Below are 22,525 nucleotides of genomic sequence, written 5' to 3'. Positions count from 1 at the left end.
AATGTTTTTGCAGTGTAGGTTAAATGCCGTAAGTCACCACGCTGTTTTTATGCTCGTAAAGGGTAAATCCTTCTAAGGTGAATCTGCCCGCAGTAACGCATCTCCGCTCTTAAGAAACTCTAAGAGGGTAAGGTGGAAATACCTGGTGAAAGAAGTATATCATGAATGTATGTATGTTTATCTAAACTTAGACTGTATGAAATTCACTGCTAGACCAAACAGATCATAACTAATCTTTATAAGTAAGCCCAATTGAAAGATTGCGATCATGAGAGTATCTCTATTTCTTTTCACGAATGCTTAGCCACTTTTTCCAATATGGGAAATTAGTTTTAAAATCGAAGTCTTCTAAATTATAAGTACATCGTAAAGCAAATTAAATTAACCTTAACTGTGTGTTTACATGAAATAGAAATTATTGCTCATTGCATGATACCATATTATGTAATCGGATTGCTATATGGCAACACGCTTTGCGATTGCGATCATGAGAGTATCTCTATTTCTTTTCACGAATGCTTAGCCACTTTTTCCAATATGGAAAATTAGTTTTAAAATCGAAGTCTTCTAAATTATAAGTACATCGTAAAGCAAATTAAATTAACCTTAACTGTGTGTTTACATGAAATAGAAATTATTGCTCATTGCATGATACCATATTATGTAATCGGATTGCTATATGGCAACACGCTTTGGTATTTGTTTACATTCACATCTATTATTTGCATGTTTATGATTAGCACCTCTATTTACTGACGGTATGTATATTACTACTATAATAGCTAAACGAACATATCTACAATATAATACAAGATGTAATCTAATGAAGCAATGTAACATAATAATAATATGGTTTACCAGTGGAGAGAGCATCGTCATGTACAATTGTCTGTTTCGGGATACTGTACCAGGACGTAACACCGAACTGTTGTATAAAGTGATAACAATGTTGCGTTACCACCTATGAGAGTAACACTTCCTTCAAGAGGGAAAGTTTCTTCTCAGAGGAGCGTGCAATATATCGCAGTGCAAAAGCGAGAAACGTTAACTTCTGGAGAAAAGAAAAGTCAAATTTTTATAAAGAACTACCACACAACGCACGACATGTAATGATCTGGGTTGCAAAGTTTACAACCAACTTGGTAAGTCTATATTTCTTTGAAGGTGCTGTGAATCACATTGCGTATCTCACCATGTTACATAATTCGTTTATTCCATATCTTCAAGATCGGGGACTGCTCGGTTGTGCAGGGTTCCAGCAAGATGAAGCACCAGACCATTATGCTATTGCTGTTAGAGAATATCTGAATGACCTATTTCCTGATACGGTAAATGGATTGGATGTGGTTCTGTCCATTTGCCTGCACCATTTGAGTGGCCACTTCGAAATCCTGATTTGCCATGTTGTGACAATGTATTATAAGAATTAATAAAACAAAAAGTGGCTGTCACACGTTAAGATACAGTTGACCAACTTAAGGACTCTGTTCAACGTGCATTTACTGCCATCACGCCAAAAGTGCTGAGAAAAATTTCACATCGTACATGGAGGAGAATCATACTCTGTTATGAAAACAATGATATACACAAGAACTTCCGAAAACAGAGAGATTTAATTTAAAGAAATTAGAAAAAAGTCAGGTAAGAGAGGAATACCAGATTAAAGTTTCAAATTGATTCTCGGTTTTACAAGATTCGGAGTTCACTAGTGTTGAGGATACTTGGATTGAAATTAGAGATAACATTAAAATTCCAGCAAAAGAAAAATTGCGACACGCGGAAATACGTAGGAACAAACCATGGTTCGACCAGGAATGCATTAAACTAGTAGAGAGGAGAAAACAGGCAAAATTACGCTGACTACAAAATCCTAATGAAATAACTACACAAAATTTCACAGATATCAGGCGGTAAACTTCCAAAACTTTCAGAACAAAGAAACGCGATTTTTTGAATGCTACAATTAAGGAACTTGAAGATAATAGTAAAAATAAAAATATTTGGGACACGTATAAGGGAATCAACGAATTTAAGAAAGGCTATCAATCTTGGGCTTACATATTAAAGAAAGCTGACGGTACAGGTCTCACTGATACGATAGCATCTTAAATAGATGGAAAGATTTTTTTGACAATTTGCTGAACACGCAGCCAAAAACTAATGTGCGTGGAGAAAAGGAGATACACACCGCAGAACTGTATATTCCAAAACCCAACCGAATAGAAGTAGAAACCGCTATAAGGAAATTAAAGAAACACAAATCTCCGGCAGTAAATGAAATTCCGACTGAGTTAATTTTAGCTGGAGGCGAAAAATTGTGGAAGAAGATACACAAACTCATTCTTATCTGGAACTAGGAAGAATTGCCACAAGAGTGAAAGAACCAATCATTGATCCAATTCACAAGAAAGGCGACAAAACTGACTAATAACTACCGATGCATTTCTCTTCTGTCAACGTCAAATAAAATCCTTTCAAATATTCTATTAGAAAGATTGACCCAATACGCAGATGAAATGATTGGAGATTATTCAGTAGATTTAGACGACATCGATCAACTATCGACCAAATATTTACCATTCGCCAAATATTCGAAAAAAGTGGGCATACAATATCCCAGTACATTAATTATTTATTGATTTTAGAAAGGCGTACGACTCGGTTAGGAGAGAAACATTATACAACGTTTTTACAGAACTTGGAGATACCGAGAAAGCTAATTAGATTAATTATGTTTAAATGAATCCCAAAGTAAAATCCGGATAGGAAAACATTTGTTCACGAGCTTTCACGTCGAAGATAGCCTCAGACAAGGAGATGCGTTGTCGCCATTATTATTTAACTTTGTTCTGGAATACGCTATGAGAAAAATCAAAGATTGCAACCAGGTTCTAAAGTTGAACGGTACTCACCAGGTTATGGCATATGCTGATGATGTAGATTTAATAGGGGATGATAGGAGAACAATAGAAAGAAATGCAGAGATCTTATTAAACGCTTGCAGGGACATGGGTTTAGAAGTAAATGCAAAGAAAACTAAATACAAGGAAGTGCGTCGGGATCGTAATACGGCAAATTATGAATGCGTTAAAATATTAAATAATACTTTTGATAAAGTGAATACTTTCAAATATCTATGATCAGTATTAGCAGACAAAAATCATATTCACGAAGAAATTAATGTCGACTAAAAGCAGAGAATTCGTGTTACTATTCAGTTCAAAATCTCTTTGTCGTCGCGAATTCTGTCGAGGAATTTGAAGCTTAAAATATACAAAATGATAATCATGCCTATTGTTCTGTACGGTTGCGAAACATGATCGCTTACTGTTAGGGAAGAACATAAACTGAAAGCATTTGAGAACAAGATCCTGAGATGAATATTCGGACCCAAGAGGAACGGGAATAGGAAATGGCGGAAACTTCATAATGAGAAACTACATAATTTATACGGTTTACCCAACATTGTTAGGGTCGTCAAGTCTAAGATGCTTAGGTGGGCAGATCATGTATCTAAAATGGAAGAAAGTAGAAACGCTATCAAAGTCTTGACTGTAAGACCAATCGGAAAACGACCATTAGGAAGTAGGCGCAGATGGAAAGACAATATTAAGATGGATCTAGCAGAGATAGGAATACAAAGTAGAAACTGGATCCAATTCGCTAAGGATAGAAGTCAGTGGAGAGCTTTTGTGAACGCGGCATGAAACCTCCAGGTTCCATAGGCCATAGAGTTATTTTTTAATAGTAAAAAGTAATCACACTACCTCAGATGGAACAGCTACAGAAAGCAAGTTACTTACCTTGGTTTTCCTATCTCCGGTGCCGTGGCTTCAAAACATGATAATTATTTTTCCAACGTCGGTATATGTCGGTGACTTGAAAAGAAAGAAACAATTATTAGTAAAATATTTATAAATACAGTTACTGACTATTATCTATTGTAGAAGGATGCTTATGGTGTTCTATTCTCCTGTTGTACTATCTACCAGACTTTATCTACATAGGGGGCCGCGGTGGTTGGGTGGTTCGATCTGGGCTCGCGCCAAGTGAACTTTGTGGTGGAGAAACACCATGTGTGTGGGGTTTTCTAGAAGTTCTCCAATTTCCTTCCCTTTGTTCATTCCACCATTTCATTCATTATTTCATTATCTCAGTCTTCTTTAGCCTAGCCAGCATAAGCATGGGACGTAAAACTCAAACATTTGATTTCATTTCATTTGTCTACATAGCTGTAAAACAATGCTCCTACCACCACTAACTATTTTCAACAAATCTAAATCTACTCCTATCACTATTAACTAATATCTAACAGCACATGTATCCTACTTCTTCTTGCTTACGCTTTGAATAGAATCCACTAATACTTTGCTACTACTTTACTAACTACTAACACTACTATACTCGAATTCTCTACTTCCTACTTACAACTTTGGCCAAATACTCTACATTGGAATTGAATCTATTCTCGTTTACTTACTTTTTGATGAAGAACTCGATGTATTATTTTTCGTTTTTAATTATGATTGTTATTACTCCTCTGTGAATTCCATTTTAATGACTACAGTATATGCTTTTTCTATCCTGCCGTCCCCAATGGTTTAGTGGCTAGTATGTATGCTTTGGGTGTACGTAACCCTGGGTTCGGTTCCTTGTGGGAGAACACAAAAAAAATTTCAGAATCATTCATATTTATTAATTTGATCAGTCTCTTTTATCCTATATGGCATGCTCATGGCACGTTAAACTAAAATATAAAGCTTCTTCTGTTCTTTTAAATATTCATTCCTTATTTTGTTTCAGTAGTATTTTATTAATTTACAATCGTTAATTCCAGGTACAGCTGAACGCTAGTTTACAGTGGAATATCTAACAAAACTAAGAGGTGATAATATAAAATAATGAAAATAATAATTTACAGGTTTGTTCTTGTTTAATGTCGAAACAATATTTCATAGTAAATATTGAACAACTTTCTGATTATATCGTATTCCTGTGAAACACAAAAATAATTACCATGTCAGCAAGTTACGTTTTTAAGACAGTTAGACACGAGTTATAACAGATTGTGCTGTGATTTTCTGTTTCTCATGTATCATCCATTCCACCAACGAATCTCATACTCATTTTTCTGGTACTATCAGACCTCTGGTGTGATGTCGCCTCGCATTGAGTAGAGCTACATAGAGACATAACAATGTTGCGCATTGCACATCTGTTGAACGCATTACTCCAATTGCGGCTGTCGTATATTTGGTGTAACTCTTAATGACGTCAAACAGTATCTAGTTCCCAGAAGCTGAATTCCGAAAATTCAAAGATTGAAGGTAGAGCCGGAGAGGCAGTTCATGAAACTTCTCTCGAACTCTTCTAGAGACAAAATTAAATATTGTTTCAACCTTTCAAATAAGAGAACAGTGGGGTAATTGTTAAAGAATACGAATTGATGTACTTCCTGTTTTGCTGATAGGCTTTGGAAACAACAACACAGAAGTAAATAATATGATACGAGAACTTAATCTAGTTTGAAAATAAATGTGTGAAAGATGAAAGTGAAGCTTGCCAGCTTCGAAGGAAGATCAAGAATAGAAGTTAAAAAAAAAAAAAAGGATTTGATAGAATATACTTATAACTGACTGAAATAGACTCTTCATGGGTAATAACATTGAAGGAAAATTTAAGAGATATATTAAGTTAGCCATTACTGCACTCTAAAATGATAGATTCACGCATATTGAAACTTAAAATGCCAGAGTTTCTAAAGTGTAATATTATTGATAAATGTATTCTTTCATCTTAATATATGAATCAGAAACACGAGGAGTAAAGAAATTCAGGTACTGATGGTCTACAGAAGAATGGAGAATGCTAGGAACTACCTGCAAAAGTACGAAGTAATTACAAGAAACAAAATGATGAAATGTGTGACAAATATTTTCGTGAACATAAAAGCGTTGAAATCTAAGCGTGTAGAAATTTTTATAAAAAGAAGGTATAATCGGTTACGAAAGCAATGTTTCACTGAATAACATGAAATAGGAAGTAAAGCGCTGATAAAATGTGGTATCCAAAAATTGATATGTTGCACAGTAACACGGAAACAGATTGACAGTGTTTAATGATACATAAAATGATAGTGTTATCAGGTGTTAGGTTAGGGTGGGTCGTTTTGCCACTTTTTCTTCGGAACGAAATGTAATACCTGGCAAAAGTGGCCAATCCACATGGACATTTCAGGTATAGATTTTTTTTTAAAATCAGATAACATCTTCTGTGAGAACTATTGCATCAAAGTTTCAAAATTTCACTGAAAATTGCAAAAAATACCAAAATTGTTCATTTTTTTTTTTTTTTTTTTTTTTTTTTTGTTATGTTAAAGTAAACATATTTTTGGCTTTATACATGCCAGATGCTATGAAAACTGACATTCCATTCTCAAAATGCCAGTTATGTGCGCTTAGGGGGTATAGGGGTGCCTCCTCTGGGCCGGAAAATAGGGTAAATTCAGTACAATTAAGCGTTTCTACAACTTTTTTCGTCCTTGCCTTTTCCTTCGGGACCTGCTGGACCAATATGAAGTTGAACGTGACAATTTTTTGGATAGCATCGTCACTGGAGATGATACGTGGTGTTATCACTACGAGCCGGAATCCAAAAGACAGTCCATGGAATGCCGATTTTTGCAAGCGCGGCATGCAGGTAACGGTTCATCATTAGTAAAAGTGCATAACGAATGGTGAGACTAAGTGCAAAAATGAGTCTGTAGCTGAAATATTGCTCTGTTTAGCTATGTTGTTGTTATTTATGTATCTCCATTAGTTTCCATAAAAAAGGATGCATTACTTTGGGAACGGCTTTCGTAGATTTGACTGAAACTGTTATGATTTCTCAGAGATACAATGTAAGCGAGAGGGCTGCGGTACATATAACAACTGTGCTTCAGGCAGCTTCAAAGGCTGGAATTATAACTTGTCAAAAATCTAGCGACATAACATCTGCTTTAACTGTAGACAGGAACAAAATAAGGCGGGCGAAACTTAAACTTGCTCGAAATTTAAAAGAAAGTTCTAGAAATGATGATCCCATTAAAATCATATACTTTGATGATAGAAGGGATGACACTAAAACATACACAGGCATCGTTAGAGAATAGCACTTACCACTTGTGGCTGAACGTATCTCTCAGTATGTTGGTCACGTGACACCATCCTCTGGCTCTGCACATGACGAGACCAGAGCTATTTTCGAATATATCATGAACCAACTCAAAGTTGGCTTTGATAAAGTTGAGATTCTTGGGTGTGATGGAACATACACTAACACTTGTTGGAATGGAGTTGTTCATCGAAAATTAGAGGAACTAACTGGAAAACCTATGCAATGGGCTATTTGTCTCTTGCATTTTAATGAACTGCTGTTCCGAGCTCTCTTCACGCATATTCACGGCGCTTATTCAAGCCTCCATTCTTACACACGTCCCATAGTTTCAAAACTAGCTAACTCTGTAAAAGCTTTCAGTGTTGCTATTCACCAATAAAATGTGACTTACCTAATCATAGTCCAGAAGAGCACAGAAAACTCAGTAAGGACCTGAGATGCTTGTTTCAGATATCTCAAGCCATTGACTCCAGAGCATGCCCGGAAGAGCTTGTTTCTATGTTCCCTGGCAAACTAAACAAAGCTAGCTGGTTGACTAGTGCAAAAAGAATTTTAACATTGTATATTGCAACAAAAAACCTACCAAGAAATTAATAGAAATTGCGACATTCATACTTAGAGTCTGTGTGGTTATGCAATGCCGTATCAGAACATAGTTTTCCATTGCTGATGGTCCTCTCACGTCTTTGAGGCCATTCAAGGTCTAGATCAGCGTTTCCCAACCGGTGTGCCGCGAATGGGCCGCTGGTGTGCCGCGAGGAAATGAAAACAAAATTATTAATTATATAGGAACCTAATTGCAAGACAGGAAATATGTGTATTTACATTTCACATTACTATGAATCTCTACAATGAAAAAATACTGTAATTGTAATATATTATTGTACGTACACTACTACTACATAGATTGTATTTCGAAAACAGAATTTTATTAATGCAGTAACGTATATTAACCATGTTAATAAATTATAATTTTCATACTGTGTTACTTATATGTTCATTTTTAATGTTGAAAAAATTATTAATTATCATTGTTATGACCATTATTGTTTCTTTATTGTTACAGATTATTTCGTAACTTCAAATTTTAAAATCTCATTCTATCCTTTCGACAAAGCAAACACTCATACAAATTACCGCAATTATGTTTTAAAAGTACAAGAGATTTGTTTGTTCGTTCGTAATTTAGTGATCTTCCTTGTGAAAGGTTGGATACATTCTTCGAAAAAGAAAGTGTATTTTTTAAAAGACTGAGTTCTATATTTCATTGGAATTGTTTTCTATTTTTTAATTTGAATGAAAAGTAAGTATAATGATTTACGATGGAGGAAAAACCAGTGATCGAGCTTTGTTCTTTGTGAGAAGGAGGTTAGTAATCAAAGAAAACAAATACGACGGTATTTTCTGTTTACAAATAATAATAATAATAATAATAATAATAATAATAATAATAATAATAATAATAATAATACCTATGAGTGTGCCGCGAGAATTCAAGTTAGACCCGTAGTGTGCCGCAAGTTGAAAAAGGTTGGGAAACGCTGGTCTAGATACTTACCAAGGGAATACCAGGCTGTAATCCGTTCATTCATTCAAACGAATGCATTCTTTGCACTCCCAGAAAATTTCTTCTCGCCATGATGACTGATGGTAGACTTGCTGTCCGACAAAATGCATTACGTAAGATTCTTAGTGCTCGAGAATACGAAGCAGGGAATCTCCATAACTCCATTAGATATAACATCATTCCCAGACTGAATTTTGAGGCAAACGATTACACTGCAATGATCTTTTGGGAAAGCACTGATGTTTCAATAACTGTACTACAGTAAGTTCTATGGACGGTACCAAACAAACAGCTCATGGTCAAACTTTCACTTCCTGACAACACTGTGCCAGAATGGTCCTTCACCGTCCATCCATGCCACACGGTAGCAGTAGAACGGATAGTGAATTTGTCACTGAAGAAGCCTCCCGAGTATGTGCCAGTGATGCTAGAGGCGGAATAATCAGGTTAAACCTTACTTTCTAGGCAAGCTGCGTCTAAATTTCAATCAAAATCCCAATTTGTGACAATTTTTCCTGACAGTGACTAATCGGATCAGTTTATCCGGTCCAACATATGGTTGGTTGATTGGATAGGCCTAGCAGAGGAGCCCTAGGTGCAGCCACCTCTACATGGTGGGCTCTGGGTCACTTGGCCAGGCTATATTGCCAGGTGAGCGAGGAGCTGCACAACCGCTTAACTGTACTGAATTTGTCCCCTTTTCTGGCCCCAGAGGAGGCACCCCTATTCCCCCCAAGGGCATATAACTGGCATTTTTATACTTGAATGTCAGTTTTCATAGCAACTGACATGTATTTAACCAAAAATATGTTTACTTTAACATAACTAAAATTAATGAACAACTTTGGTATTTTTTGTCATTTTCAGGTAAATTTTGAAACTTTGAGGCAATAGTTCTGACAGAAGATATTATCTGATTTTTAAAAAAATCTATACCTGAAATGTCCATGTGGATTGGCCACTTTTGCCAGGTATTACATTTCATTCCGAGGAAAAAGTGGTAAAACGCTGCACCCTAGTGTTAGGTAAATTCTGCAAAAGTGACTAATTTTGCAGACGATGTATTTGGATATATGAAACCACTACGCAGTGTGGATGATCTCAGGACGTCGTCACTAGAAATCCAAATGATGTTAAATAAAATAGTTTACATATCATAGTTCCATCTGAATTCTAAAGTTAGGTCAGCGCTTAAATGCATGCATTTATTTGTTGTTTCCTGAAACAGCGTAACCGAACCCATCTTCTTCCTCACAACGGTAAAAACCTCTTTAGATGTAGAAGTCTTATTGTCCTTTACAACGGTACTTACAATGAGAATGAATGACAAATCAAAATAGATTTAGATGCGAAAACACCTCAAATTGTTTATATTGAACCTGATGTTTCGCCATAGATGCTTAAAAATAACACTGGATAGGAAACTAATCTGGATTGATTATAATACTTTTTATTTATTGATAATGAAAATATTGTAGGCCGCCTTTTCATCTTGAAGAGAACGTTGTCTCTTAAGTTTAGTACATACTGAGAAACAAGTGTCATTCTCTAAAAATTAGAGCCCACATTATTTTGATACTTCCATTACATTATATGCAGATGTTAAGACGACGTTCCTTCTTATTTGACGATTTCTTGTTCTCATTTATGGTCTACATATTTTCACCAACATCGTTGTTTTCCAGTTATTTAGTAAGAAAAGTGGAAAAACAAAGTCAATAAATGCAAACTCTAAGGGATATATTCATTATAAATATTTAAAAATGTTAATGTTTCCAATACTTCATGAAGGTAATATAATTTTTCATTTCCATATCTGGTCTTCTACAAGCCAAAAATTAACATTTGAATATCTAAATATACAATACATTATAAATAGATTTTAAGAACTGAAATGACAGGTTGACAGTTTTTGTTAGGCGTAGCTGTATAATCAATATTAAAGTAATCATCTCTCTAAGACATTTGGAAAATTGAAGGATGTTCTTAAATTAAACCTGTAATTATGTAGTGTAGATCGTTGGGATAAGAGTGGTGTATCGTGCTGTTTGTAGCAACTAATGATACAGTATGAACATTGATCAGTCTATCTGAAGTATTTGGAACATTAAAACATAATATACTATACCTTAACAGAATATATTGAATCTAAATGCCACTGAAAGTAAGAGTTTGAATTTCGGAGTAGTTTCACACACATTTTCTTAAGCTCTAGTTTATAGTGTAGATTGGTGATTTTTCGGATCGGAAGCTTGATAGTAGGTTGAAGAATGGCTAATTATAATAAACGCGACTTACTATTCTCAATATTCCCTTGCTTTCACATGGGTCGAATCATCGGGCTTCTCCCATGTTCCATTGTTTCAAAATATCAGACCAGAAGTTTGGTTAAATCTTATTTATGGCTAATATATTCGATTTTGCTTTACATTATTGCGTGTGGACTTCATATTGTTGCTGTGTTCTTTAGTGTGTGTTATTACCTAGGATTTTCCATATTTACAGAAGGGTCTATTAGTTTATCGACAACTGTAAATATCATCCAACTCCTTGTTGGATTAATTACTGGAAATATACACTACTTTTTATCAATGAAAGAAAGATCAAATTTCATTCTTATACTGAGCACAATTAACAGATTCGATTTGCATTGGAAACTACTTAGACAACAGACAAATTATTCTGTTTTCTGGAGAGGATTTATTCTACTTATTGCAGCTATCATTCTTAAATCTCTAGCAATAGGGTTTCACTTTTCAGCTTACATACCCAATGAAAATTGCTACTTTATTCTAGCAAGCATAATTGAATACTATGAGACGATTGTTCTGATTATGTTTGCTACTCTTAATTACTCAGTACGACTGAGATTTGAAGAATTAAAATATCAGCTTTCGAAGTACTTGACTGATGACAATAATGAAAATCGAAGTATGAAATCTTCAGCATCATCAATAACTTTCATGTCGAAATGTAGAATAAGTCAAAACCGAATGATATTACGAGACTGGGATTTTGTTTATAAAGTGGAAGAAATTCGTACGGCGCATGATATCTTGGTTGACGTAGTGTATGGTCTCAATTCCGGATTTGGAATACGTATATTGGTGGCTGTGATTCATTTGCTTTGGAATATTGTTTCGTCTATTTTTGAAATCTGCTCCATGAAGGACATGACACCATATCTAGAAATTGCATCCAAGTTCTTCGCAGTTCTTCAAGGTATTACAGGAATATTTATTATTACTGTTCCCTGTGTTTCGGCAGCAAATGAAGTAAGTAAATTTGACAACTTATTGTTAGAATAATAATGAATAATACTGTAAAGTGCAAGATTGTATTAAGATTATCAAGTGTTAGAATATACTTGAGGAAATTAGAATGAGATTTTTATTAACAATTGTTTATTCCTGTAGAGTCTTACAAAGTTAAATAACTCGTTCTTATCTTTTGTTGATGCTTAGCGTCCCAATAACAAAGTTTCACCTTACATTAAATGAGAACGCTGCTACACCAGTGAGCAAACTGGAAATTACTATAATTTTGTATTGAAATTTATAAAATGGTTCTAAAGGATTTATAAATATGTACTTCAATAATGATACATACGGTATGTTTTCGAAAAATAAAACTTAAAATTTAAATAGAAATGTAAATAAGTATGTTCCCTCTAAAACTGTGAGCAGTTTGACATTAAAAGTTAACATGTAACCATTAGAAGCTACAAACAAAATGTCGGAAAGACTTGACTTTTGAACAAGGCAAGAACTTTTTGAAGGTCTAGTTCTTGGAAGAGATTTAATAATTCTTGAAAGAAGTAATGTTCTTGAGAAACATTATGGTTTTCTTAGAAATTGAGGAAATCGAATAAGAAATGAAAATTAATTCTAAAGTAGCTTATACACGAAACGAGAGCCTACGATTTTCAAGTTTCAAAATTCTGGATTTCATTGATTAGTTTGTAAGAAAGCTCCTTATAAAACATTAAAGTAGGAAGCCACCATAATAGATACCTAACATACTACTTCTAAACAAGGTCTTCGACCACGTGAAACTAAGAGGTATCTTTAGTTGTGATCATTTAACCAATGATTGACCTACGAGAATGACTCATATAAGTGTTCTGCTTTCTCTAGTGGCATACAGACTACAACTATAAACGCGAAGCCAAACCAAAGCAATCGACAACGCCAACCTAACCTGGGGACAGTTGTTCAGTGGTAGAGCGCTTACCTCTGGTGCATGGGATCCTGACAACATCGTGTCTGTAGGTCTTCTCGGGGTACTTCCGTTTCCTCCCGCTTTCTCATTCCACCAATTCTTCCATAATCGCTCACTTGGGCTTGTGTATAGCCCGCTCCCCCCAGTTCTTTGTCACCGGAACTGGAAGAGACTAATACTACTACTGCTATTGCTACTACTACTACTATTGCTACTACTACTATTACTACTTCTACTACTCCTACTACTACTACTTATATCGAGAACAGAACCCAACTAACCCCTGCGGGGCTTCTAACCCGTTCCTACTACTATTACTATTGCTACTAACTACCACTACTACTACTACTACCGCTACTACTACTACTATTACTTATACTAAAACTTCCTTACCGCAAGATTTATATCTTAAATCTTTATAACATGCGATTCCGATTCATTATGAACTAGTATGAATCGTTAGAATCACTATGATTCGAAAAAATCACTGGGGGAGCGGGCTATACTCAATCCCTCACTTGCTTTAATCATCGTCTCCGTTAGCCTAAAATGCATAATCGCGGGACATTAATCTGAAATATTTCATTTACCACCATAACCCGAAATAGTCTTACAATTTCAATTACTAGACATACCACTAAAGCTTTCACCAAGGAGTCATACACTGATTTAATCTAATAAAATTATTCCTTTCATTTCTGGTCGGAATCCAATTAGCATGTATAAGCACTAAAGTTACCGTCAATACTATCAAATTAACATTAATATAGTGTCAGAAAACACAATTGGTTTAAAGAGCAATTTGTGTGTTCACCTGAATTTGCTTTACACTCAGGCATACATTACGTAATCTTTAAGACAGACAAATAACTACTGGCAGAATCAATCTGGAAACTAAAAACTAAAGTAAACTCCTGGCATAACAGTTCGTAGGGGCCAATCTACTAGCCGGCTTGTGGCTTCATGCCTTTGGGGTAATTTGTGGTGAGCAAATCGGCTCTCTCCATACTTAATGTTGGCTTTCTAGACCGGAGTTCGCTACTTCTTTATTTCAAACAGCTCTTCTGCTAACCTCACATTGCTGGATGTACACCGCAATTCCACAACCATCTGTGAGTATGAATTTCCCTCGAACTAAAGTCTACTTTGCTTAACTTTGCTGATCTCAAGAGAAACGGTACTCATGTGCAGGTTGAACATTAGCAACCAGGAAACTGACCACATAATTTGCATTATTAGTTGCAGCCAATACATGTTGTTCCAAACGGAAAAAAAATGCGTTTAAAGGTATGTTACGCTACATTTCATCACTATAAAGTTATAATACATAAAATAGTTCTTCAGGAAACACGTTTTGATAAAATACTCTTGTCTTGGATAATGTATAATCTATGTACTAAACCAAGTGTCCGTTCTCAAAGCGTCACACTTAAACAAAATAATTCAGGAAATTAGGTGTAGGTAGGAAATCTTTATATTTAAATATTGACTCATTCGTGACTCGCAAAGTTCAATTGCCAAACTTGGTTTCAAGGAATGGAAATGGAAATCTTTGTTTTGAATGAAATAATATTTTTCACACCTAGAAACAACATAAACACCTCGTTATAATCCTATACTGGGGGATATGTGTCCTGATAACCGTGTTAATAATAACTGAAATGCACTTGAACTCCTATGCTTGGAACATATACATTATTTGAACAGCAATGTTTCAAAGCATTACATAGCTTTGTATTTTTAAAAAATCTCTTTTTTTTATTTTTTCTCTGGTTGATTTGTCATCATCCACTTCATATGTTCGTCTGAATGTTCTCATATCCACAGAATTGTAGCGGTCTTTGAATAATTATTTTAGTCTTGACATAATTATATTTGTTGCGTAACAAGCATTTAAACAACTAATTAACACTACCAGTAAGTGTGAAAAATGTGTACTATTCATAAAATTTAAGCTAGTAGTAATGAACTTAAGGTGTAGTTGCCGCCTTCTCCAAAATGACTGGTACATTAATATGTTATCAGTAGTAACTATTATGAGTAGATTTACATTTTCCTTCCGGGAATCATTAAAGAAGCGGCATTATCCATATATAAAGTTATTGACTAGCAACGTTTGTATTAAGGGGCAAACTAATAAACATTTTTCAAAAGCTAACAATTTTTCTTTTGCCCGTTTTTCGTAAGTAAAAAGAGATAATGAAATGTAACTTACCACAATAATAGATAATGTTATTCTACACCCGAAAATACTATCTTTGTCCCTTGTTAACTACTTTTTAAATAATATTTGTATTTATTTTGCAATAGCTTATTTATGTTGTAATAATTTATGTAAGTTATTACAAAATAAAGACAAATATTATTTAAAAAGTAGTTAACAAAAAACAAAGATAGTATCATAAGTCATCAATTACCGTTGAGTTCATTTTTCTAGTCGCTGCCTTAACCTAGATTTTTGGGTAATTCAAATTCTGGTCACACTGTACTTTCTATGGATGGCAACACTGAAAATTCTTCCGATTCGTATTTTCGGGTGTAGAATAACATTATCTATTATTGTGGTAAGTTACATTTCATTATCTATTTTCACTTACGAAAAATGGGCAAAAGAAAAATTGTTAGATTTTGAAAAATTTTTTAGTAGTCTGTTCCCTTAAGTTGATTACAAAACATTGTAAAAAGAGTATGAAAAATTCAAGTTAACTCTCTGATAACATATCGCTACAGGGATCATTAGCATCTTTCACGACAGTCATTCAAAATTTTGGACAAACATGCCGATAACAGGAGTCGATTTACCATGAAGCAAAATAAACACACCTTAGGGCATCAAGTGCATTGAGGCACTACATAATTTTTTCATGGCCTAATTTATTACGGTACAGTCCATGGACTATATGATGCAATATGCAAATGGAGCTCCGGAACCTGTATCCGCAAAAGGGGATCCCACATTAAATAAAGAATGGGATTTTCACAGTTCTATTTTCAAATTAACTTAATATCATTCAGGGAGTTCTACAGAGACTGAAAAAATAATAGTCTGACGTTGCCAGTTCCGGGATATGCAGTGGATACATTAAAACCTCCTAATCAAGACTTTGGAATTTCGGATTGGTCGATAAAAATGTTTGTTGTATATTAGTATCTGTATGGTATACGATACTGTTCTGTTGACCAGTTCCAGCCGTTTCGTTTATATTACGAGGTGAATTTGCGCTAATTGTTGACTTTACATGTCCGAGTCAATCGTTCTAGCCGGCGGCAGCCCATGATAAACGATGGCTTTTTAGCTTGTTTGCACACGATACCGAGAAAACCGGAGGAAGCCCCGACAATATCGTTGCCGGTGATGGGAGAAGTCATCGACACACACAATATATTCTGCACTGTTTCTAAAAATCTTCTACATATAAGAAAACAAATAAAAGTAATAATAATCAAAAAAATTATTTTTTAAAACAAGGATTACAAAAGCTGTTTTGAAGAGGTGTGGAGGACGGTACAAAACTTAGAAAAAATATGCCTAAACATGTTTAAATAGTGCCACTTTAAATATATTTCGTAAAATATTATTTTCGTTTCGATGAGAATTGATGCTGCGGTACATTACAAACTATATTAGTTTTAATTTTTGTTGAAACACTGTTACATATCGTATGTATGTATGTACAGTATATTACGAGGATCGTATTTTGATTTCCATGCAAAATGTCATAGTAGATTAAATAAGATTCGAATTAATAATTTTGTTTTACATTGCTCCATACACACTTGTCGTTTCTAGTTTCTTTTTGTCCGTGAACTCAAAATCCTCGGCAAGGCTTGCATAAACTTCTCGCCCTGCTTTTTGCTTTTCAATTCTGTCCTTGAAAGAGTCTGTTGTCTTATCCCTTACGCAAGGTCTACATTCCACAAGTCGAATAAGGGTTAAAATATCGTATGGAAAACATTCTTGCCATCTCTAAAATTCTAAGCAAAATTAGAAAGGTCAGAATGCAATAATGCACCTTTTCACCCACTCACTATAGCTAAACTATAGAACTCTATCAAGTGGTCAATCCCAGTACAAAGGGGAGAAGGAAAACTTGGATACATAGCTTTGGTCTTTGTTTTCAATTGCCATTCCACAAATTCTTTTTTAAAAAAATTCGGAAGGGGGTAGTTTTGGAAGTGAGAGAAAAGATCTGCGACAAGTGAAGCTTGGAGTCACATCCCTGTTGTTGAGATGACAATCAAGAAAATGCAAAATGAGTCACTTGTCCTTGAGAGCTTTGCGAAGAGTGTTTGGTTGTGCTGGTTTCGTTTTAAAATAGTAATTCTACTTTCACTTGTCAACCAATATTCTATTCAATCATTGCTTATTGAGTGGGACCGGGAAAAGTGATCTGCACACAGTTCTGATGAAAATAATGGGAGGTAATAATAATCAGGATTTTTTTCATCAAACTTTCACAGTGTATCAAACTTTGAAAATTACGCTTAAATTAACTTCCAGAATGTAATAAAATTTAAATGCATTAGTAGATTGAAAAAGATACAATCAAAGAGAGAGAGAGAGAAAGGAGAGAACAAAACTAAAAGAGAGAGTAGAAAATAACGAACGGGAATTGGTTATCTAAATTTCCTATATTCTATTTAGAGGGATAATAGCTATTTAGAGGGAAACCAGTACTCTTCAGATTTCCCACATTTTATACTTTATTTAATAAAGAAAATTAGCTACTCCAAAACAGAGACTTTAAAGAAAATAATAAGCTGTTCCGAAATTGTTTGTAGGAGAAGATAATAATAATAATACACAGAGAAAAATCCGTTCTCCGGACAGTGGTATATTGTACAAATATACGGCATCCTCTTGCTTACTATAGAAATCAGTATGGAGCGTGCGTTATTCGTATGCTACATAGGCACTGCCCTTAGATGTTACATCATGCCGTTACAGGATGTCTGACATCTAACAGTTTTCCGTATATCACATGCATATACTTATGTTACCTTCGTCAGCTATATGTTATATACGTCCATTTGTGTGTGAGATCCTGACCGCCTACATTGTTTCATACGGAAAGTACGTATAGATGTAACACTTATACAGACAGTATTATAAAACATGCGTTTTCAGTTATACGTCTGCTGTACATTAAGTCCAAAAACTACAGGAATTACGCATGTAACTATCTTTTTAAGTACGCCACCTACATTTTTTTTTCTCAGTGTATTATACAATTGTAATTGAAAAAAATGGAAACAACAAAATTCCAAAGACAAGAAACGAAACAAAAATACACTGCGCCTTGTCACTCACTCTCTTCACCTAAACCACTGGCCGGCCGACATTATCGGCCGCATGTGCATCTAATCATAAGAAAACACTACCCCCGACAAAACACAATATCGGGTGTTTGGCCGACAGCATCTGCAGTGTCTGAGGATCGGCCAATAATGTCGGTGGCGTGTGCAAGTTACGATTTGAGTACATTGAAGTCGATTCCACCGCCGACATTATCGTCGCTTCCACTGATATTATCGTTGCCGTGTGCAAACGACCTTAAGCAAGACCACTTTTCCGCTTAGGCACGCTAGGGACGTGCCTAGGGCGCAAAAGGTTTGGGGGTGCAGAAAATTGGGAGCAAAATAAGAGGGAAATAATTAAAATATGCTGGTGCAGAAAACGTTATTTCCGTTCCGGTTGAACTACCTCGTTACAAACTGTATCTCGGTGGCAAATGTAAATGTGATACGTATAATTTTACTTTTATTAGTTGAAGATAGAGATTTATATTACTTGATAAATAAGAATACTTAAGGATAGCTGTCTGAGGATGACTGGGGGGTGAAAACAAACTATTAACTGTACTAATATTAGGGAAAATGCGTGTTTTCTGCTATTAGCAGACAAAAGCCAAGACTGGAAATGATTCCTTCTGCACTTTTTAATTTTAAAAATTTACGAGAAACCTATAAATGCAACCTCCGTCCATCTAAAACTACTAGCTTGTCACTCAATATGATAAACAAACGGTTTTGTGGGTGGGGGATAATAGAAAGACTCTCCAAAGAGGAAAAACAAAGAAAGGAAAAACTTAAAGGTGTTAAAGGAAAATCTTTCCCGAACCAAAGCTGGCAAGGTAATAACTGAAGGAGGGAGGTGCTCTGGAAATCGAAGGGGGTGCTGATAATTTGAAGTGCCTAGGGCGCCGGGGAGGTTAAAAATTTGCCCTGCTAATAAGCCCATTAAATTCAAAGCATAACCTTCATGGACGTCAGTGTGAGGTTTGCCACAGTCTATGGAATTTCTTTTTGCTTCTACCACGACCTTTTTCGCACATCCTTATCGTAGCTTAACTCACTTTTCATCACTCATGATCAACAGCTTCAGAAATTGCTCAATTTTTAAATTTCATTAGAAGTGCGCAGATAGAAATTCGGTTGAGATCATGTGACTCAAACGTCGAACTTCTTTCTGTAGCCAGTTTTCTCCAAATTATTTATCAGTGTTTAGTAATAGATGTTTAACTCATTATTGCCTAAATGCCAACTTACCTGAATTTTGCCAGAACATCATACTTTTTCTGTAATTGATAACCCACTGCGAGAATCATCTTGAAAATCGGCAATTTCGGAACGTAAGTGAGTAACCTATCTTTTCGCTGTTGTTTTAAATAACACATCTTGTCCATTAAAAGCACATCTTTCTTCACTGCCATGCTCAGCATCTGCACCTTTATTGAAATAAAATTGTGAATTGTAGCATAGTATTGTGGGAAGCTCTCTCATCTTCACGGCACAATGCCTTACCTCTGATAATACGAAATCCAACACTTTTTGCACCCTCAACTGTCAACTTTCAAACAGTGGCTTATTTAGGGGTGGGATCAGCCGGCTCGAGCCCCACCCTATTGAATGCAAAGGTTTTTTTTCTTTTTTATGTATTTGAAGCGATAAGAGAAAAACCAAATTGTCATTTGTCTCTTGTCGAAATGCAGAACAAAAGGCAGCATATCTGAAACAGAATAACCCATCCCTCTTCACCTCCAGCCCCCAAAACGCACACACACACACACACACACACACACATATATATATATATATATATATATATATATATATATATATATATATATATATATATATATATATATATATATATATATGGGGGTGCGTGTGCGTATATGTGTGTGTGTAAAATAGCCATATTTGCATATTTTGTAATCAGTTTTGACCCAAAATTTTCATCACCCAATTGAAAAGTTCTATAGTACGAAAGGTATAACTCGTTGGCTTCCCGCGAAAAGTTGTGACGTTTATGGGGAGTGGCCAGCTTGGATACTCGTGGCTCGCTGAGCGCAATAGACGGTTGGTGGTGATTGGTTACCCTCTTACCACACCCCCAGTGACGAGCAGGTCCAAACGCGGGAAGCCAACGATGTTATACCTTCCGGACTATAGATACACCCCTGCTTTCAAATACATTAGGTCTGTCCCTCTGCAAATCATGTTCTTTACGACATGGGGCACTTAAATCATCTCGTGAGCAAAAGTACCTGATATTACAATGTACCTTTTATTTATGTTCACGAATTCTCTTCCCTGTGTAATTAACTGAGAATTTGAGGCGACTTAAGATGTCTGTACAAGTTATTGACTAGGATACTTGATGAATGATTTTGACTTGTATCGAGATTGATTTGATTTGGTTTTGAGTTTAGCTTCCCTTTCAGGAGCGAGGCTGTATGACACATAGACCGACAACTTATCGTGGGATCCGAACATGAGCTACCGCTGGGAATCGAACCCGGGTCTCCCGCGCCAAAGACGCGTATGCTAATTGCTTAGTTACAAAAGAGATCCAACTTGTATCGAGGAATATCAATAGTAACAAAGATACTTTTTCTTAGAAATGAAATTTAGCTTAGAAAGTTAACAAAAAATCGTGAATTAAGTTATTCTCATAGAACTCGTATTGACACTAATAACAGAGACATTTTACTGAAATATTAGTTCTGTTACGGAAAAATAATAAATAAAAGAAACTTACCTATTTGGGCAATGGAAGAGCGTTGTTTTGACTTGCACCGCCATAATTAGAAACATATTTTACTCAAAAGAAAATTGGAAAGGAAAATTAGAATTCCTTTATTTTGGATAATTAAAAGCTGTTGTTGCTTCGAAGTTACTGTCATTCGATTCGTAGCCACAGGAAAATACATGGTTGGAAAAACGTTTTCTTGTAAATTACTTTGAGAAAGAAAATTAACAAAAACTCATTATTGTGATTAATGTTGACTTTTTGTCGACTTGAACAACAATCAGTGTGATTTGACTTGTATACAGATATTACGTCACAAATAAGTATCTTAAACGTATTTTCTACATTGTATGTAATATAATGAAGATGTAAAACTGGATTTAATGCAATTATCATAATTGTTATGTGATAAGAAAGTACGCCTAAGTATTTTTATGTATACGATACATAAAGTGGCCTCTCCCGTCAATTTTTCGGTTGTTCACACCCATTAAAAATATTGTATAATTTCTATCGCCAGTCAATAGTTTCAGTATTGTAAATATACGAAACGATAAAATCAATGAAAGCAACCATATAGACGTATATAATATGAATAAAATAAAGTTTGTTTGTGTTTGTCTGCCTATCTGTCTATGTATGTACTGCCTGTTGGCCAGACGAGTGGACCGAGAGCTACCAGATTTTGGTCAGGCGTACCTTGGTCCAAGCTCCAGACCAAGACGAAGTGCCTTTTTCAAAATTCGAACGAGGGGATCTCAGGGGGGCGTTTACCGTGACATGTAAAAGTAGTAGAAAATGACCGATATTAGTGTCGAATTCATAGTTTTCGCGGTGAGATCAATGGTGAAATTCCGATCGCGTTCATGCCATTCGGCTGCGGGCCAAACAACAAAAAGTGAGGCGACTACACCTCATTAAAAATGTCGGATGTTGCAGAATCTCGAGGTTGGTACAGCAGAATAGGCGAAAACTATAGCACAATATAATAATAATAATAATAATAATAATAATAATAATAATAATAATAATAATAATAATAATAATAATAATAATAATAATAATAATAATAATGTGTATTTTTGCATATGAGCAAGTACTAGATAGAACATAGAAAGTCAAAACTGTTCTCTGTAAATTTTACGTGACATGAATGTGGAAAAAGGGGGTCCGTTCAACACTTTTGCGGGGAGGCCCATTCGTCCTTACTTACGCTACTGAGAGAATGTAAGGTAAAATAATAACACCAATATATTCAAACTCCTCGCGCAACAGTCCTTTGTGATCTGAGTCTGCAGCGGGCTTATGTGAGTGGTCAGCACAACTACACCCAACGTCGCCGGCTGTCTAGATTGAAGTCCTCTATCTTTTAGTTTCCCAACTTTTCTCTCGATATTTGGTCAACACAGCAATGATTGAGTGCCGCACCGGGAATTAAACCCTGGACGACGCACACCTTATCACTTTCGCTAATCATTTGGTAAAACTCAGGTTAGGGTGTTACTAAATTATTTTCGGAATATGCCATATTTCATAAGGTAAAA

The sequence above is a fragment of the Thermobia domestica genome, chromosome 5 (genome assembly GCF_964235325.1).
Source record: "Thermobia domestica chromosome 5, izTheDome1.hap1.1, whole genome shotgun sequence".
Taxonomy (NCBI): Eukaryota; Metazoa; Arthropoda; class Insecta; order Zygentoma; family Lepismatidae; genus Thermobia; species Thermobia domestica.
This window is presented reverse-complemented; position numbering follows the sequence as displayed.